Source organism: Lynx canadensis, chromosome A1 (assembly GCF_007474595.2).
Source record: "Lynx canadensis isolate LIC74 chromosome A1, mLynCan4.pri.v2, whole genome shotgun sequence".
NCBI lineage: Eukaryota > Metazoa > Chordata > Mammalia > Carnivora > Felidae > Lynx > Lynx canadensis.
This window is the reverse complement of record NC_044303.2, coordinates 118496715-118523184: the sequence shown is the minus strand read 5'-3', so window position 1 is coordinate 118523184 and position 26470 is coordinate 118496715. Positions and strand designations below refer to the sequence as shown.

The following is a 26470-nucleotide window of genomic DNA, read 5'->3' as shown; positions in this document are numbered from 1 at the left end:
GCTCTGATAAGCTTAGGTCTTCTCCCACAGAGCTCGGCCACAGACCACCCAGACAATCCAAGTGGAAAGAATACAGATGGGAAAAACGGGATCCTTAGATTTCTCCACAGAGTCTAAGCTGGGAGGATTTCTGCTCCCCTCTTTCCTGTGTGAATTATTCAAAATGTTATGGAAGCGATCTCACTATTCTCTTTTCATTTCTGCATTTCAAGTCCTGCTCCAAAAAGCATTCTCCCTTCTAAGATTATAAATCTTACTGGGGCTCTGAGTGCCTCTACAGGGGGGTCCTTATTAGTTTGTACCTTATTTAAAATAAATAGTAAGATTATTGGGGCGCCTGGGTGGCGCAGTCGGTTAAGCGTCTGACTTCAGCCAGGTCACGATCTCGCGGTCCGTGAGTTCGAGCCCCACGTCAGGCTCTGGGCTGATGGCTGGGAGCCTGGAGCCTGTTTCCGATTCTGTGTCTCCCTCTCTCTCTGCCCCTCCCCCGTTCATGCTCTGTCTCTCTCTGTCCCAAAAATAAATAAACGTTGAAAAAAAAATAAAATAAATAGTAAGATTATTAATCTTATTAATTCATGTTTTCCTCTAAGGTTTGTCTTCTTACATTTAACTTTCTGATTCCTCAGGAATTTAAATACTAAACTAAGGATCCACGTTGTTTTTGGTTTTTTGCCACATAGACAATTCACAAATCAGGAGTTTTGAATTTTGACTTGGGGTATCTTGTAACTTCCAGGAATTAAACATAAAAAAGGTGTGTGTGTGTGTGTGTGTGTGTGTGCGCTCAGGAAAAGGGTTACAGATCATGTCAGATTCTCAGGGGTTTTGTGACTCACAGGAAAACCACTGGATTCCCTACATTTCATAACCTGGGGTCCAGGTAGACTATGTATGTATGTTCCAAAGCACGAGGCAGAATCCAAGCCAAGGGGACAATTATTAAACAACTACAGGGGAGGCCTGAGCGATTACTTCTGGGCAAAATTCTCCATCACATGTCAAGTGAGAGTCATCCCACCTTTTGTTCTCATGGTTTACTGAGGCAGAGAATGAGATGGGACTCCCATGGATCTCCCAGGGCCTATAAAACGTTACATTTTTATTCATCTGCTGACAAATCGGTGGAGCTAATAAATCATGTTCTAAAAGTAGCTGACAAAACTTGGACCCTCTTGTCACAAAGAATTTGAGGAGACTTACAGACATAAATATAAGTAAATAATGAAGTGGAAAAGCCATGACAAAGAAGGTGGCAGTCCCTCAGGTGCACACTCATACATTCATGTGACAAATACATATGCACACCCACCGTGGGCCAGGCACTGTCGAGACTGAGGGTTCTCAGAGTTTGGTTCCTGGATGCAGTTTCACCATCATCTGGGAACTTGCTAGCCGTGCACATTTCCAGGCCCACTCCAGACCTCCTGAATTAGAAGCTTTGGAGTTGGGGCCCAGCAATCTGTGTTTTAATCAACCCTCCACGTGATTCCGACGCACATCCAAGCTTGAGAACCACTGGTCTAGACACGGAGGATGTAATGGTGAAAAGACAGACGAAATCCCTGCTTTCCTCATGGAGTTTATATTCCAGTGTGTGTGGCAGAGGGGCCAGGAAACAAACCAGTAAACAGCTAACTGAATATCATAATGTTCCATGGCAGTAAGGTCTGTGAAGGAAAAGAAAGCAGGAGGATGTGAAGAACAGTGATAGGGGCTGATTTAGAGCAGTTTGTCAGGGAGAAGGTGATCTGAAATAAGACAAGAATGATAAGCAAGAGCTTGCCATCCATCCAAAGAGGGGCAGAAAACAAATGTGTACACCTCAGGAAGCAGGAGTCGCAGGGGCAAAGGTCCTGAGGTAGGATGTTTGGCCTAGATGAGTAGTATGACTGCAACAAATGACCAAGCAGTTCATAGGAGGTGGACTTAGGGAAGCGGTTGGTGATAGCCAGCTTAGTTTTCATTCTCAGAGCAAGTCAAAGGCCCTGGACAGTTGTGAACAAACAGGTATATGATCTGATTTATCTTTTAGCAGGATCCCTCTGGAATGAACTATAGAGAGTAAGATGGGTAGAAGCAGGGAAATCAGGTAGGAGGATTTTGCAATAGCCCAGGAACACTGGTGCTTGGACGGACTACACCAATGTGCAAAGATTTATTACTAAGTGAAAAGCAAACAACAATGCAGGACATTGCTCGTAAATTGTTTTTGAGTATATACACATTCAGGTGTATGAAGCCATTTCCCCACTAAAGGGTCCGGGAAAAAAAAAAGTTAATAGTGGTTATCTTTGGGGAGAGGGCTTAATGAGGGTCATTTTATACCCTTCTGTACATTGTGCATGTGGCCATGTGTGCAAAGCATTACTTTTATTTAAAGATAAAATATTTTAAAATAAAAATTTAAAAATTGAGATAAAAGAAAACATAAAATAGAAGAGGCAGTGGGTGATCAATATCACAGAGAAGAAGAAGCCCACCCCACATGGGTTAGTCCCTTCCAAGTACAATCCCCGGAAGAAGCCAGAGAGCCAGGCTGACCCTGGGGTGAGCTCCTGTTCTTGGATTACCATAGGATCAGGTGACTGCCCCCTTGAGAACCACTGGGCCCTGTTTCTGTCCTGCAGCTCTGTGACGTTTGTGGCTTTCAGGTCTCCTCAGGCAACTAATACAATTTCCTGTAAACGTCTGCGGCATTTCCCTATGCCCTGTGTGTCAAATCCCTCCCCTCCGTCATCCTGGCAGTTGGTTCGCCATGAGGCCAGCATGCCCTTCATTTAATTGCATGATTTGGCATAAACAGAAGGAAATACTTTGCTAGGGGAGAGAGTAGAGTGCAGCATCTGATTTCTCCTGTCAGCTGATTAGGATTTGTTGTGTCCCAACAAGGTCAAATGGAATTAGAAAGAAAATGCAGTGTGTCTGGTGTGTGCTTCAAATAACTGCATCACTTATGGAAACAGGACGAACAAATGGGGAAATTTTAAAGCAAATACTGACTGTCAGCTTCAAGATTCAAGGCACAAGAAGCCATTGCTTCTATGTTATGCCCAGAGAGAGAGAGAATAGTTGCTGGGGGCATTTTGAATTCTGCTGATTCTATCTATCATGCTTTGGTTCCACTCTCATGTTGGGGCAATTAAAAAGTGATGTCTGCTTTTCAGAGGCCCCAAGCACAGAATAAGTCAAGGCATGGAAATGCCACATTCTACTTTTAGCACTCTTCTAAGGCTCTTATAAGAGGTTTAGAGCCACGTTCTGTGATAGCAACTGCTGAAGCGCTCCATTGTGAATCAATCTCTTAGGATGTGGAAAGAAAAATCTCACTTCCAGAAGCAGCCACAACATTTCAGGTGTGGATGACTCTGGCCATGGCCACACCTCTGTGGATAAAACTACAAGGCTTCTACCAGGATTTCTGTTGGTCTTGCAAATCTGTCATGTTCTTCCTTTCACAGACCCACCCCCTGCAGTGTTAGTAGGTCTGCATATAGGGTGTTTTTTTCTAATGTTTATTTATTTATTTTGAGAGAGAGAGAGACCACAAGCAGGGGAGAGGGGCAGAGGGAGAGACTGGGAATCCCAAGCAGGCTCCATGTTCAACACGGAGACTGATATGGGGTTTGATCTGCCGACCCTGAGATCGTGACCTGAGCCGAAATTGAGAGTTGGACACTTAACTGACGGAGCCCCCCAGGCATCCCCCCTGCAGATAGGTTTTAATCATTGCAGAAATGGCTTTAAATGTGGTCTAAGAGCTTTGAGGGAAGGTTTGTTTCTGTTACATGACCTGCATAGGATCTAGAGTATTATGGATGCTTAATGAACAGCCTCAACAGCTATTATTTCCTGGCCCAGAGCTGGAGGGCTATTCTGAGGCCAGACCTTCAGACAAGGCAATCTCCAAGTCTCTTCCCAGGCTAAATAATAGGCCAGAAAGCATTAACATTATCATGTCTCATGACTCAAAACATCCAAATGTATATTATTTAAAAGACAAATTTAGACGCTTGATATGAAAGTTGAAATAAATGTGGAATTTGGGGGATATTAAAGTGAAATTTTTAAACATTCAATATTGAGGGGAATTATATTACAGTAAATACTCTAAGGAACTGAGGACTCATTATTTCCCAGTATTTGGACAGTAACATTGCTGAATATCAGATATGCAGTAAAGAAATTAGTTTAGGGGCGCCCAGGTGGCTCAGTCTATTAGGCATCCGACTTTGGCTCAGGTCATGATCTCACGGTTCATGAGTTCAAGCCCCACATCAGACTCTGTGCTGACAACTCAGAGCCTGGAGCCTTCTTCAGATTCTGTGTCTCCCTCTCTCTGCCCCTCCCTCGCTTGCACTCTGTCTCTCTCTTGAAGATAAATAAACATGAAAGAAAGAAAGAAAGAAAGAAAGAAAGAAAGAAAGAAAGAAAGAGAAAAAAGGGAGAGAGGGAAGAAAGAAAGAAAGAAGAAAGGGAGAGAGAAATGAGTTTATATCAGTAGCTAGGGATTATCTTTGTGGAAAATCCTTGTAGGTTGTTTTTTTTTTTTTTTTTTTTTTTTAACAGCAGTTCACAACTGGATAGAATGGAGAAATAACACTAAAAGAATGACTTACACTTGTGTTACCCGTTTTCAAGGTGCTTTCACACATTTTGGCACACTGGATGGTCCCATTACTCCTGTTGGCTTGCAGGGAAGATGCGGTTAGCAGTCTCATCCATCTCCTTTAGGAAGGATGGCATGGGAACCCGGCCGAGCTGCACAGGAAGGGTCAACCACACAGTGTGGGCAGGTTCAAGGGCATGACCCTGAGCTAGGGACACCTGCTTTTAGTCACAGCAAAGGCTTTCATTAGGGGATGCATGCTGGGTGAGACCCTGAGCCGCATCTCTGTCCTGAGAATTTTTAGTTAGCTATTTAATGGGTTTAATTTCCTAATTTATTGTTTCCTAACCTTAAGATCTCTCTTTCCATGTGGTTGAAAGTTAACATGCACACTGGAGGTAGCATAATAATTCTCCAGTATTGAGAAGACGATTATCCGAAATATTTTTATCTTTCTGTGCTTCAGAAGGTCCTTTGGAATTGTGCAGACACAGGAAGATTATTATTTTTGAAAGCAAATTATGAGTACTTTTGAATACGTAGACATGGCAGCTCACGGAGGTTCCAATTAATAAAATTTGGTGAAATCATTTTTTTTTCTGTACTTTTCAAGTCCCTTTCAGGAGAGCCATGGCTTATCCATCCTGTTCCAGGGAGGCTCATCTCCTCAAAAGGCACAAAAATGGCTCCCTGGATGCCACATGATGCCTTTGGAGAGAGGCTCCCACCTCCACCTTCCAAGGGGAGGTGGAGACCAGAGAGCATTATTTTTTTTTAATGTTTTTTTTGTTTTGTTTTGAGAGAGAGAGAGAGAGAAAGAGTGAGCAGGGGAGGGACAGAGAGAGAGGGAGACACGGAATCCGAAGCAGGCTCCAGACTCTGAGCTGTCAGCACAGAGCCCGAGATGGGGCTTGAACCCACGAACTGAGAGATCATGATCCGAGCCAAAGTCGGATGCTCAACCGACTGAGCCACCCAGGTGCCCCCAGAGAGCATATTTCTAGTTCTCACAGGTCAATCCGTACCTGTCTATCTGAATCAGCAGGTGGGCGGGCTTGGACAAACATTCATGCATACAAACACATACCTCCCAGGCTTCCAATGCCTACATAAGGAGTAGAGACCTTCTTCAGTTATAGGAAACTATTCATCATGTTTCCATTTAGTCTCTTCAAAGATACCTCCTGATCCACATCCTTTTAATCCAATTTCCAGCTTCATTCCCTACCTGCCAGCCAAAGAGTTATTTGTACAGGCAGCTTCCTCCCTTCCTCACCCTGTCCCGGCCAGCGGCATGAAGATGATGCCTGTGGTCCTTTAATGAAATCCCCGCCCCTGGAGCTGGGCTCACCTGAGGATTCATTAGCCCGGTTCAGCAGTGACAGGCTTGACCACTGGTCAGGAATGACAGAAATACTCGCTCCACAGCCCCATCCAGCCCTAGCCTGGATGGCCATTGCCTTGGATGGCTTTACAACATGCCCGTTGCAAGGCTTGGCCCTAGGAATGGCACAAACAGACACACACACACTCTGCCACACGCAGACACCTACACCCTGCGCAGGGATGCCAGATGACAGAACAGAAAAGGACTCTTTCATCCGGCAGCCTTCTGATTCCAGAGGAGCGTCTCTGAGCCACGACCTGCTGTTTCCCTGGTGACTGAGGCTTCCAAATAAACAGGATTCTGCTCAGACAGGCCAGTAGTCCATTCGGCTCAGCCATTTGCCCCAAGACAAACCACGTTAAAATAACACCCAGGATAGCTGCCGTCTGTCGTCTCTGCCTCCCTTCCCTGCTGGCCAATAGCTCTGCCTGCTGCTGGCTGTCCAGAGTTGGGGGCACTTAGAGCTCTGTGTATGTCCCTGTGGGTGGGGTCAGTGCGGGCTAGAGTCTACAGGCAGGTCCCCTCTGCTGATAAACAAGGTCAGAGAGAGACCCAGAGGCTGGCATTCTCAGCTCCCCAGCCTGCCTCCCTGCTTCCCACACGGCCCTGCGGGACTGGTAGCCAGCTCTGTGGCATGGTGTCTGGAGGCAGACCAGCAACCTGATGTGCATGCCACGGCCCGTCCCCTCTCCCCACACAGAGCTGCAGTAACCGAGAAGTTCAGAGAGCCGGCGTGGGGCTGCTGGGAAAGCAGCCGCAGCACAGTGACAGTGACACGGAGCAGACGACACCCAGTGGATTTCCGTGTTGCCCTTGGACGAAGAGGCACAGTCCTCAGCCTACAAGGTTTTCAGGTAAGAATCTGAGTCTCCGTTTCGGGGAGGAAAGAGCAGGTTGTGTGCAGAGCTGAGGGCGTGCGTATGTGTGTGTGTCCAAGTGCAAGGATAATATTACATGGAGAGGGGGGAAAAAAACGGGAAGACTGAAGGCAGTGGGATGTTTTAAGCAGATACCACTGGAACCAGTTCCCCGGCAAGTGGATTCCCAGAGGCTCGCCTCTGGCTGGGTTGTTTAATCCATGGTGCTGGCCGCTCTGGGGAGAGGCATCGCCCGTGGCACAGGCATGTAAAAATAGCACCTAGACTTCAGAGACTGTAAAAACGATCCTGCACCATGCTGCCCCAGCACCTTTATTCCTCCATTGCCGGGCCGATGAGGACTGGAGGGGGCGGAATGTCCTCATTTACTGAAGCGCTGATACAGCCCCTTCGGTTCCGCAGAAGCCAAAATCGGTGGCTTTAGTAAGTCTGAAGGGCGTGAGCCCGCTGTGTCACACTCACCCTCTTGGGGAACCTGGACATTCAGCTGCCTCGGGAAGGCTGTTCACTGAGCACCTCAGACTTTATCCAAATTTTGATACAAAAGTCGGGCTGAAATACAGGATTAGCCGAATGTGATACGATAGGCGGCTATTCGGATGGCCCCATGGCTCACCTGGACTATTCCTTACCTTCCTTCTGATCTTTGAATATCACACGCTCATCTCAGTGCCCCTGCAGACTGGCACTGGAGGAGAAGGTGCGGGAATGGCTAGCCACATCCACGTCACTATTACATGCCCAAAGTGTGCAAGGCTTCTAGAGAAGAACACTTGAACAATTCAGACCTCCAGGTCTGGGGGAGAATTTAGGCATCAAGTGCCCATTTTTCAGAGAACCAAGAGGAACTCACCTTATCTGGGCACTGGGGTCTAAGAGCTCCCTGCGTGACTCAGCAGAATGTAAACATTCAGTGCTTTCTCTAGCTGCTTTAACCACTGCGCCGCCCCCCCCCCAACCTCCCCACACACTCTTCTGCATTCTTTTTCTGCTTTGGCACTTTCCCTTTCATTCCCTACAGAGATGTGATTGTTTATGATGTAGTTCTGCAAACAGCGGTGGGAGAGGCGAGCATCCGCCAGAGGACGACCGGGGCTTTGTGTGAGGCTCAGCCAGCCCTGATGGTGGCAAAGGGTTGAAAAGAAATAAGCCCGGCTTTGCAAAGTGGTGTCCAGTGAAGGGCTGGCCGGCTGTTTACTGGGACTGTCTGGGTGAATGAGTGTGGATTTTGGTGGAGACTGTGATTCACAGTCACAAATTCCCTTTTCCTTTGTTTTCTTTGTGTTGGTCATTGAGGGCTTCTGAGGAAATTCCCCTTTTCAGATTGTATATCTGAAGGCAAGATCATCAAAGGTGCTGCTGAGGGCAGCTGGTGAGCACTGGAGGCTTTCTTCTGTTGACCCTGCCTTTGCTAGTATGAGTAAATGGCTTTGCAGATGAAGTACTTGATCAAAGGCCAAACTGATACACAAATAATGAAGGGAGAAAAACAGAGTTTCTTGTAAACTCTCTCCCAGATCTGCTGTGCATACATACAGATACGGCTTGCCTGGTTCCGAAAAGGATTTAAGGAAGCGCTACGAGGTTGCTTAAGTGGTTTGACGTCACAGGCCAGTAGCATCAACCACGATGATGATGCTTTCAGTGGTGAGGGTGGACGGCATCTTAGGCTCCACCTACACTAAGTGATGGGATGCCTGACCCAGGATGGAGAGTGTGCTCGCTCTCCTGGCTCACATGCGTTCTGTGGATGCTAGTAAACCGTGGAGGATCACGGAGCTGCCAGGCCTGCTGGGCCACCCTCTAGGAGTGAGGGACGGTACAGAGTGTAAGGCATTCCCCATCCACCTTATCAAAGGGTGTTGCTTGGCCAACGCAATGCTCCTTGAGTTAAGCTGCTGGAAAAGCAATCTGTCACGGGTGCCGCAGGCATACCTGGTTTTAGGTAAATCTAATGCCTACACGTGAAACAAATTATAGGTGAATGAAGATTTTTTCCCCCCGTTTTTCACTAATCAACACATGCTCACGGAGTACTGACAAGGGGTCCCATCTCAAGGTACAACTGGATTGAGCCCACTCAGCCACAGAAAAGGGAGGGCACATACCTGGGGGGGGGCAGGTAACAGAGAGTGAGTGTGGACTGACAGGATGTCCAACTCAGCTGGGAGGCAGGGTCCAAGGTATGGGAACAAGGGCAAGCATCCAGGCCAGTGGTCTACAGAGACAGAAGAGGAAGGAAGGGAATATGAAGTGTCTGATTCCTAAATATTCCGAATTAAGAGAGGCAGCCTAATATAGTGGTCAAGTGCATAGATTCTGCAGCGGGGCTCCCTGGGGTTCAGATTCAGACTGTGCCATTTATTAATCCTGTGGCTTTGTGCCTCAGTTTCCGCATCTGTAAAATGGGGTAAAAAAGTACCAACCTTGTCGCTGAAAGGCTCAAATGAGTCATGCTCTTAGTGCCTGGCTTATAGTAACTACTATGTATTTGCTATTAGTGAAAGGTGAGTTCTGAACACGCTGTACACAAGTCCTTTTGTTCCAAAGTCCAAAGTGACACTTGATGTTTCCTGTGCCCTTACTATGTGCCGGGTACCCGACTTGGCTTTATGTATCTGACCTTGCTGAATTCTCATAACAACCCTGGGAAGTAGGAATTGAGGCTTGCTGGGCTGGGCCATTTGCCGAAGTTCACGCAGTCACCAAGTGACAGAGCCACATGTCATACCCAGGCTGTGCTCCCACCTGATTTGCCATGTATGTTTTATCGGATCACTGGAGGACAGTGGAGACAGGTGGAATTTGGTGACGACAGGTGATATTTGAAGACCTAGGAAAGTAGGCCAGGATTTGGAAACTCTCCTAAGAAAGGCAGACCCCAGGGGGTGCCTGGGTGGCTCAGTCGGTTAAGCATCTGATTTCAGCTCATGCCATGATCCGTGATCTCATGGTTCGTGGGTTCGAGCCCCACATCAGACTGTGCCAACAGCTCAGAGCCTGGAGCCTGTTTCGGATTCTGTGTGTGTGTGTGTGTGTGTGTGTGTGTCTGCTCCACCCCCATTCACACTCTCTCTCTCTCTCAAAAATAAATAAACGTTTTTTTAAAATTTTAAAAAAAGAAAGAAAGAAAGGCAGCTTGGCCCCCCCAGCTTGGCCCACAGTCAGACTCTCCACTTTGAGGACCTACAGCTTTTGAGACCAGGTCTTCAGGAACAAGACACGAATGCAGTCACGGGGGAACAAGAGGGGCCTCAGGTTTTCCTGAACCAGTCAGCAGATGATGCCCAAGAAGAGAGGAAATGGTGCCTGACGACAGACACAGAGGCAGAGGCACAAGGCTGCTGGGCCAGCACCCCGCTTCAACTCTGCAGGCCTGAGGTCAGAGGTCAGCTTGAGCTCAGCTCGACGTCAAGACTGGGTGACTCCAGTCATAGAGAGAGAAGGGATGGGCCATCCAGAACTTGGTGTCTGTAAAAGACTCGATCTGCTGGTGCGACCCCTCTAAGGAGAATGTTTAAAATGTGACAGAGATTTGTTTTCTGCATAACTGCTCACGACCTCTGACTTTGTCCAAGGAATGCTAGTGGTGGGGACAGGCGTGAGGAGCAAGCCCCTCTTGCACCAGAGCTGTACAGGTGTGTGTGGGGGGACCTCAGACAAGACTCCCCTCTGTCTCTCCAGGACCTATAGTTTGCAAACAAATGTGCATGAGAATCACAGGGGAGCTTGGTTAAAAAATCAGGTACCCAGGTCCGGCCCACCGAAGTCCCGACTTAGCCAGGTTCCGGAGGGACCCACGATTTTGCATTTCCTGGGTAGGACCCAGGTGATTCCATCTTTGGTCCACAGGGGACAGTTGAGGAAACCCAAGTCTGACCATGGCTCTGGTTCTTTTCCCTTCATTGCTGTGAACGAGAACACAGAGTCATTTGGTCTGAGTCAGGGACAAGTGGCCTCTTCCTTGTCATCCCCTCCTTCCTGAATTACCATCTTCCTCGGACTAGCCCTCCACGTGTTGCAACATCCACTACAGTGTCCACACTGCACACCGAGTTGTTATGTGCCAGGCACAGGGCCAACCCCTTCATGCTATTCCCTCACTCAACCCTCACAACCACCCCATAAGTTAGGTGCAATTATTATCCACCTTTTACAAGTGAGGGGAAAGCCCTCACTGCTAGGAAGTGGCCAATCTGGGGTATGAACTCTGGACAAGCAGATTACCAGAGCACCATCATGGAACCTCCTATCAGCGGAGTTTTACCTGTTGGTCACTTCAGCCTTCCCTTCTCGCTCTTGGGTGCCTTTCTCTGGTTCACGTTCCTCTCTGGTCCGTTTCCATTCCCAGGCCCCCGTGTAACTTCCTCAGAAGATGATGCGGCCCTGTGCTCCCCTACTTTTTTCTCATTCAATCAATCAGAAAGGGCTGGGGCAATGGGCAGGTGGAAGGCAGGTGTTAGGAGCTGAACTACGTCCTCTCCTTAAATTCACATGTTGAAGTCCTAACCTGCAGAGTATCAGAATGTGACCTTATTTGGAGATGCCTTTACAGAGGATATCAAGTTTAAATGATGTCATTAGGGTGAGCCCTAATGCCAGCATGACTGGCATCCTTATAGAATGGGGAAATTGGGACAGAAAGACATACTTAGAGGGAAGATGGCATGAAGACACAGGGAAAAGAAGGCCATCTACAAGTCATGGAGAGAGGCCTGGAACAACGCTTCTCCTCCCAGCCCTCAGAAGGAACCAGCCCTGCTGATACCCTGACCTTGGACTTCTGGCCTCCAGAACTGTGAGCCAATACACTTCTGTTGTTTAAGCCACCAGTCTGTGGTACTTGTTGGGGGAGCCCTGGAAAACTACTATGGTGAGAGCCTAGGTTCACCCCCAGGTCCTGAGTTTGGAGTGATCTAGTTTGAGGCCAACACATCATACCAAGTTATGACAACTTTCTCGTCTCTTTAACTCAGGAGTCAACTTCTGTTGACTTTAAACAGTGTTCATGGGACTCACAGATAGTCTAAGTCCCAGGAAGGAAGAAGGAATGAGCAGCAAGGATGACGAGGGGGAGGAGAGAGGAGGGAAGGGAAAGTAAAGAAATAAAGAAGCAGCCTGATAAAGAGGACAGAGAATGGGGACTGGGAGGGGGGTTGCTTGAGGGTCACTAGTGCCTTCACCTCAGGTTCATTCACCTCATTTGTGAGCTACTGCCAGTGTGCCAGGGAGCATGCTAGACACTGGGGCTGTGATACAGCCTGGAACGGACGGTTCCTGCCTTCCTGAAAGCTAGAGGCTAGAGAGGGACATGGACTCAATCACGCAGTAATTCTCCTGCGTGTCTCAGGAAAGCATATGCAGTACCGGACCCAGTCATGTGGTCTGGAAAGGTTTTGGTGAGTTCGTGACGCTTGGGTTGAGATGTAGGGGATGGGCAAGCATCCACTGGGTGAGGGATGAGTGTTTCAGACGGAGGGAAAATACTGCAAAGGTCACACAGTGTGAGGAAGTGCGGCATTGCCAAGGGGTGGAGGAAAGGCCAGTATGGCTGGAAGAAGGAAGGGAAGAATGAATGTAGGGAAGAAGGGGGACGGGTCAGAGAGCAAGGCCCAGGAGGGGGCCAGACCATGGCAGCTGGGTTGACAGTTTGGGTCCTTCAAGTGAGAACCACAGAAGGCCAAAGAAGGAAGGAATCCTGGATACGGCAAACTCCTTTCAACAAAGGGAATGCTGGGATAGAGACGTCAAAGGCATGCTTTAGCAGTGGGTCTTTCCAAAAGCAAGACATCAGACTTTTTGAGTTCACAAACTTGGGGTTGGCTGCTTCGCCTCTAGGGAATGAAGTTCTAGCCATTGTCGACCCTCAACAGAGCACATTCTAGATGTTTGTCAAGGCTCCATTGGGAAGGGTCAAACGGGGACAGTTCTGTCCTGTCAACGGTTAATGAGCCAGCTTGGCAGCTCGGACAGGTTGGCCGGGCAGCCCCCCATTTGGCAACACTTGGAGGACACAGGGGGGCCTCCGAATATAACCCGTCTGCTTGCTGTACTTTGTCTGAAGGTGCAGGAGCAGGCATGCATTCCAGAGGCACATTATTCAGTGGGGGCTGTGGAGAATGGCAGAGATTCCAGTTATGAAGGGGAAAGAGGTAAGGGCAGGGAGCCCAGAGAGACCGCTGAGGGCACTAGGGGTGCAAGTGGGCAGAGAAGCATCTGAAAGGAGCAGTGGAAAGGACCTGATGCCAAATGCTGCCTCACTGGTGAGCTCACGGGAGCAGTGGCAAGATGGGCCCGCAGCCGGCGAGTTCCCACTTGGGTGGTGCCTGAGCGCCCCACTACCACACGCACGCCATCTCCATCGCTGGGAAACTTCTCGTCAGTGCCAGGTATCGTTGGCGTAATGCACTCAGGAGCCCCCATGTAAAAGTGAACGCAACGCCTTTGCCAGGAGCCCCGCCTGCCACAAAAAGAACTCTCTTCCTTTTTCTTCCTGGAGAGGGGCTGGATCTGGCTAAGCAAGGATGAGTTGCGGGGGCAAGCGGGGCACACTTTGGAAAAGAGAGGTGATTTTCAGGAAGGTGAGTAAGCAGCCCAAGGCCTCTTGGGGAGCAGGATCCCCTGACTCTGCGCCTCTTACCTCTCCCACCCACTCGAGCCCCACTGGCCTCTTGTCTGTTCCTCTGAGGTTCCATGTCCTTACCAGCCTCTTGGACATTGTGACTGCTGTTCCATCCGCCTGGAATGCTCTACCTTGTTCTTTTTTTTTTTTTTTTAATGTTTATTTATTTATTTATTTATTTTGAGAGAGAGAGAGAGAGAGAGAGAGAGAGAGAGGGAAAGAGAGTGAGCGAGCATGAGCAGGGGAGAGGCAGAGACAGAGGGAGGGAGAGAATCCCAAGCAGGCTCGGCACTGTCAGCCCAGAGCCCAACCCAGGGCTCAAACCCGTGAACCGTGATATCATGACTTGAGCCGAAGTCAGATGCTTACCCGACTGAGCCACCAGGTGCCCCAACCCTGTTCTTCACATAGCAGATCTTTTCATCCTTGGGCCTCACCTCTCTCAGCAACTCCCCCAAAGAGGCTTCCTTTCCCGTCTCTATCATGGGACTTGCCTCAGTCTGTATTTATCTTGTCAACTTTTTAAACACTTGCTATTGTCTGGAACGTGAGCCTCACAAGGGCAGGATCTCATCCATCTTGTTTCGTGCTGTATCCCTGGGACAGAGCCTAGCCACAGAGGTGCTCAGTAAATATTGGCCCAATGAATGAATGAGTGACTCATAGAATCTTGGATTGAGAAATCCAAGGCCCAGGACAGAAGTGGGATCTCCGGCTCTCTGCTGCTCCTCACAGTTCTAGAAAAGGGTGCACCACATGTGAAAGCAAAGCTGACAAGTTTGTGTCTAGGGCCTGTGACCCTGACTTAGGGGACCACACCCCTCATGGACCCCAGGCCATATGCCACCTACTCTGGCTTAGCCAGCCTACTCTCAGCTCTTCAGAGAACTCACTTTGGTTGCCTGGAAAAACCCAGCTTAGTGGTATTATTCATGCTTAGAGATGAATAACTTCTTTTGGCTGATGGGCATCAAAGGGAAACAAGTGATGTCAGGCACCTAGAAGGGAGACATCGATCTGGCGTGTTCCGGGCCTCACACCCATGGGGGCAGATGGACCACAGCATCTCTGCCTTTGCCATCGGTCTGATGGGAACACAAGCAGTCTGCGTTGATTAATCAATGTGTGCAAAGTGCTGCACCAATACCTCTGGGGACATAAAGAGCCTCTAGAAAACAAGACTCTTCTTTTACTTCCTCAGAATCTCTGTCAGAGTTTAGAAATGGCAACTGTGGGAGAGCGGAGATGAAGGCTCCAGTCATTCCCTGGAGCCCACACAGAGCAAGTCTGCAGCCCAGAGAACATTCCCCTGGTTCAGAGTCACGGGCTGAGTCGGCCCAGGCTTCTTGGCCTTTGGTGATAAGGTGTTTAAGTTGCAGGAGCAAAGGCAAAATCTCCACTCAGTTGGCCAAAAAACCTTGCTGCCATTTTCCCTGGCTGGTCCTGGATGTCTTTGCTGAGGGCTCTGGAAGCAGAGTCCTAACTTCCTTGGAAAGAGAGCTAACATGGAAGCCCAAGACTCTTCTCATTATTTCATTATTTCAGGGTGACAGTCAGTGGTGCATAATGGTAGGGTAGCAAAATGGCCAACAGCATGCACTCTGGCACAAGACCGGGTATGAATTTTGGCTCTGACCCTCAATAGCTACGTGGCCCTGGCCAAGTTACTGTAAAATAGAGAGAATAGGGGCACCTATTTCCTCAGGTTGTGGCCAGGAGAAGTCCATACTGGGTTCCATTATCAGCACTAGGGGCTGCTCTCTCACGGGGCTGCCCTAAGACTTCAGTGAGACAGTATATGTAAAGCCCCAAAAATGTTTCAGTATGCAACACACAGCACAGTATTTGCCCAATAAAATATTAATTATTGCTACCAACAGGTTTGCAGTCTGGCTAATGCTTTTCTGGAAGCCTTCATAAGAATGTATTTGATGTTACAAAATGGTCCTGGGGCATGAAGGTGGTCACCTGCTGTCCTGCTGTTCCTCCATCAGCTTTTTTTTGTCGCAAGGGGCAATTATCACCCTGTGCTTTCTCAGCACTTAAAAGCCTCAGGTCAGGAAACTAGAACTAGCCGAGAAAGCAACAGACCCCTTACAGAGCTGAAGCATGGAACAGACACAGGCCATTTGTTCAGCAGTTTTAGGCTGAGGGCATTTCCAACAAACAATTAAAGAAGGAGTCAACCCCAGCAGGCTCCTTCTGCTCAATCCACAAAAGGGCTTTGGTATTCCCACGCACAGACAGGCACGGGGTTTCTCAGGGCACAGACTACTCAGAAATGCTGCTCAAGGGCCCTGGCCTGGGGCTTTGAGCTTAAATCATTTGAAAATCAACTACAGGGATGAAAGGGACAGTCTGCAGGAGGCTGGCCTGCACTCGATATTGCATTCGGGCTGTCCAGTACTCCGCCCCTCCCTCCGGAGTGACCTTGGGTACGGAACTGGTCCTTTTTAGACTTTGGGTTCCTTCTCTACAAGAGCTGCCTCTGGAGAGTGGCTTGGAGGTTAAGCATGGTGTGCAAAGCTCCAGCTGTCTCTCTCCATACCCGTTCCTCTGTGGCCCTCTTGACCATCACATAGCTGTGGATATGGAAAAAACCCAGTGGTGATCAATGTTGTAAAGGCTTGCAAATATTTGCTTGCACCAGGTGACCATGAGCGCATCACTTGGCTGCTGGAGCAGCACAGAGAGATGGATTATGGGAAGGGGTCCAGGCCACAGTCTGAAGGAGGGGATGTTGGCAGCCCCCACACTCAGCTCGGCCCATCCTTGCACCACAGGGACCAGGCCGAGATTATGGATTTTTAGCCTGCTGTTCCCCTGGGTCGTCAGACTTCTCACGAAGGCCTGAAGATTGATGGTCTTCCTTAAAAGAGGTGGACCCCTTCCTGACCCACTCTGACCTTCCCCAGATGCCTCCCCACCTCCCACTAAGGCCCGAGGATTTAACACACAGCTGGTTCAGGGTGGATCCAACTGTAGGCAGTGCACGTGGGGGGAGAGCGTTTCCAAGGCGATGTCCGAGTTGTCTCTAGTGACCCATTGACCTGACCCTCCCCGCCTTACGCTGCCCCAAAACTGAGCTAAGACTTTGGAGGGCGGATACACCTTAGGATGTCTGGCGGGAGCCCTATTATGGTGGGAGGTTCAGATCCCACGCTGGGATGGGCCCTGGGGAAGGTCAGAGGGAGGGTGAGCCAAAGCTGGCTTCATCGCCTCTGTTACCTCCTGGCCTTTCCTTCTTCTACTGGAGAGGCAGTCAGATGCGGGGTGTGGAGGCCCCCGTTTTAGCAACTGTAAAGAACGTCTTGTCGAAAATCTCTCAACATGTCTTGTTGTAGGATGGAAGCATATCCTGAGTTGGCCACTTTAAAGTCTTTTTATACTGGAGATCAAGAGAAAGACCTCTGGTGACTAATTAGGAGTCCTACATTCGCCAGACTATTACAGCCCCAAAGTCAGTGTTTCCCCGGAGTCAAGGTCCCTTTCTCTTCCTGGCCAGTCCCACATCCTGCTGGGCCTGCGTTGGCTACTCATGTTTCTCATTATCTCTCCCCCATCCTCTTTAAAGGCTTCTCACTCCACCCAGGGGTTTTATTTTTAAACTTGCACAGTAATGCTAGGGCTGAACAGGACACACTGCCCACATTCACGGGAAACTGGGCTGCCTGGAAAAGCAGCCCCCTTTTCGGAGACTTCCTTCCTCCCTCTCTCCCTCCGTTCCTTTCATCTTCAACGGGCACCTTCTCCATGAGGGGCTCTGCCAGAGAACACAACAACAAAGCGAAAGATCCGGTTCTGCCCTTGGGGTGCTTACATTCTAACAGGGTAGGGAAGACCGGGGATAGACAGACGGAGTATGTAAACACACACCAAATAAGCCAACAAATAAACAAACGAAATAAGTAGAAATTTGTTAAGATCTACGCTATAAAAGGGACATACAAGGCACTGGAACAAGAGAAGCTGTTACAAATTAGGTAGACAGGGAAAGCCTCTCTAAGGTGGTGACGCAGAAGAGAAGAGCAAAAGAATGAGGGGCGCCATGCATGCAAAGAGTAAAGTGAAGAATATTCTTCTTTGTGGAAGGAAGAAAATGGGGTAAGGCCCTGAGGTGAACAAGTGCTTGGTGTGTTCTAGAATCCAGCAGAAGGCCAGGATACTTCAAGCATCATGGACAGGGGGAAGTGGTCAAAGTGGAGAAGTACGCAAAGAACAGATTATGCAGACATGTGGAATCATGCAGAAAGTTGGGACTTTTCTTCTGAGGGCAGTGGAAAGCCACTGGGGATTAGAATTGGGGGGTGACATGCAATGATTGACTTTTAAGACTCTTATTGGGTCCTGGGTGGAGAGCAGATCTTAAGAGGGGCAGGATAAACAGCAGGGCGTGAGGTAGGAGGCCTCAGAATCATGCAGGAAGGAGATGATGGTGGCTAGTCTGGAGCAAGGCAGTGCCACAGCTAGAAACTTCTTGGAAGAGCCTGCCACTGGACAGTCTCCTTACAAAGAGTCATAAGACAGTATCCCACACTCATAAGACACAATAGAACACTAGGCCCCAAAGGCAAGAGGTAGTCATCATAAGCAGTAGAGTTTAGATATCCTATTGTCTGTCACTAGCCATATATATTAGGTTTCCAAACCCAATTAAGTAGGTCTTTGTTCAACCGTGGCTCCCACAACTTTCTGAAAGGTATAAACGCTCCTGTACACCATGGCAGCTCTCTCTGTCCTTTACAGCTTTGCCTTGGATAGGAAGCCAAATGGCTTTGACCGAGCGATCTCACCTACATGCAAAATTCAAAGGTGACTTTATATGCCTGAATGACTTCAATAGGGGTCTCTTCTGTCCAGGATAAACATAACTATTTTTACTCTTTGGAAGAAAGTAGATGAGAAACAAAACAGAATGGCAATGGAGACATTCAACAGAGAGTAACAATAGTAGTTATTATCTGGTGTGTACTTCAAGGCACTTTACTTGTAGCAACTCATTTAATCCTCCAAAAGACTGATGAGGTAGGTACCACTCTTGATCCTTTTTGCTGAGAATGGAGATAAGGTTTAGGGGGAAGTGAGGTCGGAGTACAAGTGGCAAAGTCAGGGCTCTCAGGCTGGTTGACTCCTATTGGCTGAATGAACTCCTAATGACCAGGGCTCAGGAGCTGTCTGCCTTGTGACCACTCTGTTTTAAAAATTGCATTGAGGGGCGCCTGGGTGGCTCAGTTGGTTAAGCGACCAACTTCAGCTCAGGTCATGATCTTGCAGTTCGTGAGTTCGAACCCGCACTGGGCTCTGTGCTGACAGCTCAGAGCCTGGAGACTGCTTCAGATTCTGTGTCTCCTACTCTCTCTACCCCTCCCCTGCTCACGCTCTGTATCTCTCTGTCTCTTAATAATAAATAAATGTTAAAGAAAAAAATTTTTTTAAATTGCATTGAGGGGTGCCCGGGTGGCTCAGTGGGTTAAGCATCTGACTCTTGATTTTGGCTCAGGTCGTGATCTCACAGTTTGTGAGTCTGAGCCCTCTGGTGAGGGCTCTGCCCTGACAGTGCAAATCCTGCTTGTGATTATCTCTCCCCCCCACCCCGTCAATAAATAAATAAACTTAAAAAAAAAAACACAATAAAAAACTCCATTGAAAAAGACCTAAAGGAGATCATCCAAAATGTTAGTGAAGCAGGGATATGAGTAGATTTTCTTTTTTTGTTATTATTTCTTTTTAAATTTGTTTTAATGTTTATTTATTTTTGAGAGAGAGGGAGACAGAGAGAGAGAGAGAGAGAGAGAGAGAACGTGAGTTGGGGAGAGGCAGAGAGAGAGGGAGACACAGAATCTGAAGCAGGCTCCAGGCTCTGAGCTGTCAGCACAGAGCCCAAGGCAGGGCTCAAACCCACGAATCGCGAGATTGTGACCTGAGCCGAAGTGGAACGCTTAACTGACTGAGCCACCCAGGCATCCCTATAATTCTTTTTTAATGTTTGGAATACATAGTGCCTGGTACACAGTGAATACTCAAAAATAATTTATTTACTGAAATTATTGGGTTAATAAGTTAGTTAAAAATTACTTTTACATCATTAATATATTTCATTTTAGGAAATGTAAGCAATACCGGAAAAAAAATTTACCCATTATCCAGAGAAAATCATTATTAAAATATTGGTAATAGCAATGTCCTTCTAGTCCTTTTCCTGTATTTATGTATGTCTGTTTCTGTCTGTCCCTATCTATGCATATAGATAGTATGTGTGTAAAACAAAAATGGGATCATACAATACTTACAGGCTTTTAACTTACTTTTCCACTTGGCAATATATCATGGGCATTCTCCGTTGCATTTTATATTCTTTTAAAATAGAATTCTTAACGGTGGCAGTGCATTCCCCTATAATTTATTTAATGAGCCCTATATTATTGCATATTCAGTTTGTGGTACTCATATTAATAATGCTGTCTTGAACTTCCTTCCAAAAAGCCTTTACGCATACCTATATTACTTATCAAAGAAAGAAGAGAATTACATATTGAAATACAAAGAGAGAAAGACACCTATCTTGGGGTTTTTTGGGGTAGGCCAACTAGCATATTTCTTGCATCTGTCCTTCAGAATTCAAGCAAAGGCGATGTCAGTTACCATACCCTCCGTTTTCCCAGTCTTGTCATTACTCACCTCTCAAGCATGTTTCCGGTGCAGTTGTGTCTCAATGCAGGTAGATTAAGAAAAATCCCAGTCGTGGCTACAGTGTGGGCCCTGATGTTACGCAGCCAGGCATAAGTTCCAATCCTACCCCTAACCAGATACGTGACTCCGGGTAAGTCCATTTTTCTGAGCCTTAGTTACTTGGTGTGTAAATGGCATATCCCCTGGAGGATACAACGAAGTAAACCAGGTAAAGCTCTCTTAAGTATGTGCCCAGCCTAGAAGGAATGCTCATAAAATGGTGATTACTATTATTTTAAAGATAGAGGAAGAGTTAGCAGTGAGGGAAGATGGCGGCGTAGGAGGACGCTGGGCTCACCGCGCGTCCTGCTGATCACTTAGATTCCACCTACACCTGCCTAAATAACCCAGAAAACCGCCAGAGGATTAGCAGAACAGAGTCACCGGACCCAAGTGCAGACGAGAGGCCCACGGAAGAGGGTAGGAAGGGCGGCGAGGCGGTGCGCGCTCCACGGACTGGCGGGAGGGAGCCGGGGCGGAGGGGCGGCTCGCCGGCCAAGCAGAGCCCCCGAGTCCGGCTTGCAAAAGCGGAGGGGCCTGACGGACTGTGTTCCGACAGCAAGCGCGACTTAGCCTCTGGGAGGTCATAAGTTAACAGCTCTGCTCCGAAAGCGGGAAGGCTGGAGGACAAAGGGAGGGTGAGCTGCGGAGCCCCCGGACGACAGAGCTCAGTTTGGCGGGGAACAAAGGCGCTAGCCAGCGCCATCTCCCCCGCCCATCCCCCAGCCAAAATCCCAAGGGAACCGGCTCCGGCCAGGGAAATTGCTCGCTCCGCGCGAACACCCAACTCTGTGCTTCTGCGGAGCCAAACCTCCGGCAGCGATTTGACTCCCTCCGGCTGCCACAGGGCCCCTCCTGAAGTGGATCACCTAAGGAGAAGCGAGCTAAGCCTGCCCCCCCTGCCGCCGTGCACCTTGCCTTCCCACCCCAGCTAATACGCCAGATCCCCAGCATCACAAGCCTGGCAGTGTGCAAGTAGCCCAGACGGGCCACGCCACCCCACAGTGAATCCCGCCCCTAGGAGAGGGGAAGAGAAGGCACACACCAGTCTGACTGTGGCCCCAGCGGTGGGCTGGGGGCAGACATCAGGTTGGACTGCGGCCCCGCCCACCAACTCCAGTTATACACCACAGCACAGGGGAAGTGCCCTGCAGGCCCTCACCACACCAGGGACTATCCAAAATGACCAAGCGGAAGAATTCCCCTCAGAAGAATCTCCAGGAAATAACAACAGCTAATGAGCTGATCAAAAAGGATTTAAATAATATAACAGAAAGTGAATTTAGAATAATAGTCATAAGATTAATCGCTGGGCTGGAAAACAGCATACAGGACAGCAGAGAATCTCTTGCTACAGACATCAGGGGACTAAGGAACAGTCACGAGGAGCTGAAAAACGCTTTAAAGGAAATGGAAAACAAAATGCAAACCACCACGGCTCGGATGGAAGAGGCAGAGGAGAGAATAGGTGAACTAGAAGATAAAGTTATGGAAAAAGAGGAAGCTGAGAAAAAGAGAGATAAAAAAATCCAGGAGTATGAGGGGAAAATTAGAGAACTAAGTGATACACTAAAAAGAAATAATATACGCATAATTGGTATCCCAGAGGAGGAAGAGAGAGGGAAAGGTGCTGAAGGGGTACTTGAAGAAATAATAGCTGAGAACTTCCCTGAACTGGGGAAGGAAAAAGGCATTGAAATCCAAGAGGCACAGAGAACTCCCTTCAGACGTAACTTGAATCGATCTTCTGCACGACATATCATAGTGAAACTGGCAAAATACAAGGATAAAGAGAAAATTCTGAAAGCAGCAAGGGGTAAACGTGCCCTCACATATAAAGGGAGACCTATAAGACTCGTGACTGATCTCTCTTTTGAAACTTGGCAGGCCAGAAAGAATTGGCACGAGATTTTCAGGGTGCTAGATAGCAAAAATATGCAGCCGAGAATCCTTTATCCAGCAAGTCTGTCATTTAGAATAGAAGGAGAGATAAAGGTCTTCCCAAACAAACAAAAACTGAAGGAATTTGTCACCACTAAACCAGCCCTACAAGAGATCCTAAGGGGGACCCTGTGAGACAAAGTACCAGAGACATCACTACAAGCATAAAACATACAGACATCACAATGACTCTAAACCCATATCTTTCTATAATAACACTGAATGTAAACGGATTAAATGCGCCAACCAAAAGACATAGGGTATCAGAATGGATAAAAAAACAAGACCCATCTATTTGCTGTCTACAAGAGACTCATTTTAGACCTGAGGACACCTTTAGATTCAGAGTGAGGGGATGGAGAACTATTTATCATGCTACTGGAAGCCAGAAGAAAGCTGGAGTAGCCATACTTATATCAGACAAACTAGACTTTAAATTAAAGGCTGTAACAAGAGATGAAGAAGGACATTATATAATAGTTACAGGGTCTATCCATCAGGAAGAGCTAACAATTATAAATGTCTATGCGCCGAATACCGGAGCCCCCAAATATATAAAACAATTACTCATAAACAGAAGCAACCTTATTGATAAGAATGTGGTAATTGCAGGGGACTTTAACACCCCACTTACAGAAATGGATAGATCATCTAGACACACAGTCAATAAAGAAACAAGGGCCCTGAATGAGACATTGGATCAGATGGACTTGACAGATATATTTAGAACTCTGCATCCCAAAGCAACAGAATATACTTTCTTCTCGAGTGCACATGGAACATTCTCCAAGATAGATCATATACTGGGTCACAAAACAGCCCTTCATAAGTTTACAAGAATTGAAATTATACCATGCATACTTTCAGACCACAATGCTATGAAGCTTGAAATCAACCACAGGAAAAAGTCTGGAAAACCTCCAAAAGCATGGAGGTTAAAGAACACCCTACTAACGAATGAGTGGGTCAACCAGGCAATTAGAGAAGAAATCAAAAAATATATGGAAACAAACGAAAATGAAAATACAACAATCCAAACGCTTTGGGACGCAGCGAAGGCAGTCCTGAGAGGAAAATACATTGCAATCCAGGCCTATCTCAAGAAACAAGAAAAATCCCAACTACAAAATCTAACAGCACACCTAAAGGAAATAGAAGCAGAACAGCAAAGGCAGCCTAAACCCAGCAGAAGAAGAGAAATAATAAAGATCAGAGCAGAAATAAACAATATAGAATCTAAACAAACTGTAGAGCAGATCAACGAAACCAAGAGTTGGTTTTTTGAAAAAATAAACAAAATTGACAAACCTCTAGCCAGGCTTCTCAAAAAGAAAAGGGAGATGACCCAAATAGATAAAATCATGAATGAAAATGGAATTATTACAACCAATCCCTCAGAGATACAAACAATTATCAGGGAATACTATGAAAAATTATATGCCAACAAATTGGACAACCTGGAAGAAATGGACAAATTCCTAAACACCCACACTCTTCCAAACTCAATCAGGAGGAAATAGAAAGCTTGAACAGACCCATAACCAGCGAAGAAATTGAATCGGTTATCAAAAATCTCCCAACAAATAAGAGTCCAGGACCAGATGGCTTCCCAGGGGAGTTCTACCAGACGTTTAAAGCAGAGATAATACCTATCCTTCTCAAGCTATTCCAAGAAATAGAAAGGGAAGGAAAACTTCCAGACTCATTCTATGAAGCCAGTATTACTTTGATTCCTAAACCAGACAGAGACCCAGTAAAAAAAGAGAACTACAGGCCAATATCCCTGATGAATATGGATGCAAAAATTCTCAATAAGATACTAGCAAATCGAATTCAACAGCATATAAAAAGAATTATTCACCATGATCAAGTGGGATTCATTCCTGGGATGCAGGGCTGGTTCAACATTCGCAAATCAATCAACGTGATACATCACATTAACAAAAAAAAAGAGAAGAACCATATGATCCTGTCAATCGATGCAGAAAAGGCCTTTGACAAAATCCAGCACCCTTTCTTAATAAAAACCCTTGAGAAAGTCGGGATAGAAGGAACATACTTAAAGATCATAAAAGCCATTTATGAAAAGCCCACAGCTAACATCATCCTCAACGGGGAAAAACTGAGAGCTTTTTCCCTGAGATCAGGAACACGACAGGGATGCCCACTCTCACCGTTGTTGTTTAACATAGTGCTGGAAGTTCTAGCATCAGCAATCAGACAACAAAAGGAAATCAAAGGCATCAAAATTGGCAAAGATGAAGTCAAGCTTTCGCTTTTTGCAGATGACATGATATTATACATGGAAAATCCGATAGACTCCACCAAAAGTCTGCTAGAACTGATACATGAATTCAGCAAAGTTGCAGGATACAAAATCAATGTCCAGAAATCAGTTGCATTCTTATACACTAACAATGAAGCAACAGAAAGACAAATAAAGAAACTGATCCCATTTACAATTGCACCAAGAAGCATAAAATACCTAGGAATAAATCTAACCAAAGATGTAAAGGATCTGTATGCTGAAAACTATAGAAAGCTTATGAAGGCAATTGAAGAAGATTTAAAGAAATGGAAAGACATTCCCTGCTCATGGATTGGAAAAATAAATATTGTCAAAATGTCAATACTACCCAAAGCTATCTACACATTCAATGCAATCCCAATCAAAATTGCACCAGCATTCTTCTCGAAACTAGAACAAGCAATCCTAAAATTCATATGGAACCACAAAAGGCCCCGAATAGCCAAAGGAATTTTGAAGAAGAAGACCAAAGCAGGAGGCATCACAATCCCAGACTTCAGCCTCTACTACAAAGCTGTCATCATCAAGACAGCATGGTATTGGCACAAAAACAGACACACAGACCAATGGAATAAAATAGAAACCCCAGAACTAGACCCACAAACATATGGCCAACTCATCTTTGACAAAGCAGGAAAGAACATCCAATGGAAAAAAGACAGTCTCTTTAACAAATGGTGCTGGGAGAACTGGACAGCAACATGCAGAAGGTTGAAACTAGACCACTTTCTCACACCATTTACAAAAATAAACTCAAAATGGATAAAGGACCTAAATGTGAGACAGGAAACCATCAGAACCTTAGAGGAGAAAGCAGGAAAAGACCTCTCTGACCTCAGCCGTAGCAATCTCTTACTCGACACATCCCCAAAGGCAAGGGAATTAAAAGCAAAAGTGAATTACTGGGACCTTATGAAGATAAAAAGCTTCTGCACAGCAAAGGAAACAACCAACAAAACTAAAAGGCAACCAACGGAATGGGAAAAGATATTTGCAAATGACATATCGGACAAAGGGCTAGTATCTAAAATCTATAAAGAGCTCACCAAACTCCACACCCGAAAAACAAATAACCCAGTGAAGAAATGGGCAGAAAACATGAATAGACACTTCTCTAAAGAAGACATCCAGATGGCCAACAGGCACATGAAAAGATGTTCAGCGTCGCTCCTTATCAGGGAAATACAAATCAAAACCACACTCAGGTATCACCTCACGCCAGTCAGAGTGGCCAAAATGAACAAATCAGGAGACTATAGATGCTGGAGAGGATGTGGAGAAACGGGAACCCTCTTGCACTGTTGGTGGGAATGCAAATTGGTGCAGCCGCTCTGGAAAGCAGTGTGGAGGTTCCTCAGAAAATTAAAAATAGACCTACCCTATGACCCAGCAATAGCACTGCTAGGAATCTACCCAAGGGATACAGGAGTACTGATGCATAGGGGCACTTGTACCCCAATGTTCATAGCAGCACTCTCAACAATAGCCAAATTATGGAAAGAGCCTAAATGTCCATCAACTGATGAATGGATAAAGAAATTGTGGTTTATATACACAATGGAATACTACGTGGCAATGAGAAAAAATGAAATATGGCCTTTTGTAGCAACGTGGATGGAACTGGAGAGTGTGATGCTAAGTGAAATAAGCCATACAGAGAAAGACAGATACCATATGGTTTCACTCTTATGTGGATCCTGAGAAACTTAACAGGAACCCATGGGGGAGGGGAAGGAAAAAAAAAAAAAAAAAAAAAAAAAAAAAAAAAGGACGTTAGAGTGGGAGAGAGCCAAAGCATAAGAGACTGTTAAAAACTGAGAACAAACTGAGGGTTGATGGGGGGTGGGAGGGAGGGGCGGGTGGGTGATGGGTATTGAGGAGGGCACCTTTTGGGATGAGCACTGGGTGTTGTATGGAAACCAATTTGTCAATAAACTTCATATAAAAAAAAAAAAAAAAAAAAAAAATAAAGATAGAGGAAGAGTTTTCTCCGAAG

At 46.8% G+C, this 26470-nt stretch overlaps 1 protein-coding gene, 1 long non-coding RNA gene and 1 other non-coding gene across 9 annotated transcripts in view; 1 reads left to right on the top strand and 2 right to left on the bottom strand.

Moving 5' to 3' along the window:
* The window catches only part of LOC115517683, a 157147-nt gene that overhangs the window by 15844 nt on the left and 114833 nt on the right, over positions 1-26470 (bottom strand). The window lies entirely within an intron of this gene.
* Positions 1-26470, top strand: part of FGF1 (fibroblast growth factor 1) — a 110765-nt gene that overhangs the window by 3952 nt on the left and 80343 nt on the right. For 5 of the 7 annotated variants that reach the window (XM_030320521.1, XM_030320510.1, XM_030320477.1 and 2 more), the window contains exon 2: positions 6697-6850. The gene's annotated coding sequence lies outside the window, so the exon portion shown is untranslated. Of the gene's footprint in view, positions 1-6542; positions 6851-11651; positions 11748-26470 lie in introns of those variants that run through there. The other 2 variants (XM_030320485.1, XM_030320494.1) reach the window with 2 other exon arrangements.
* TRNAQ-UUG lies at positions 5506-5590 on the bottom strand. The gene has a single exon. It is a non-coding gene; the product is annotated as a tRNA-Gln (tRNA).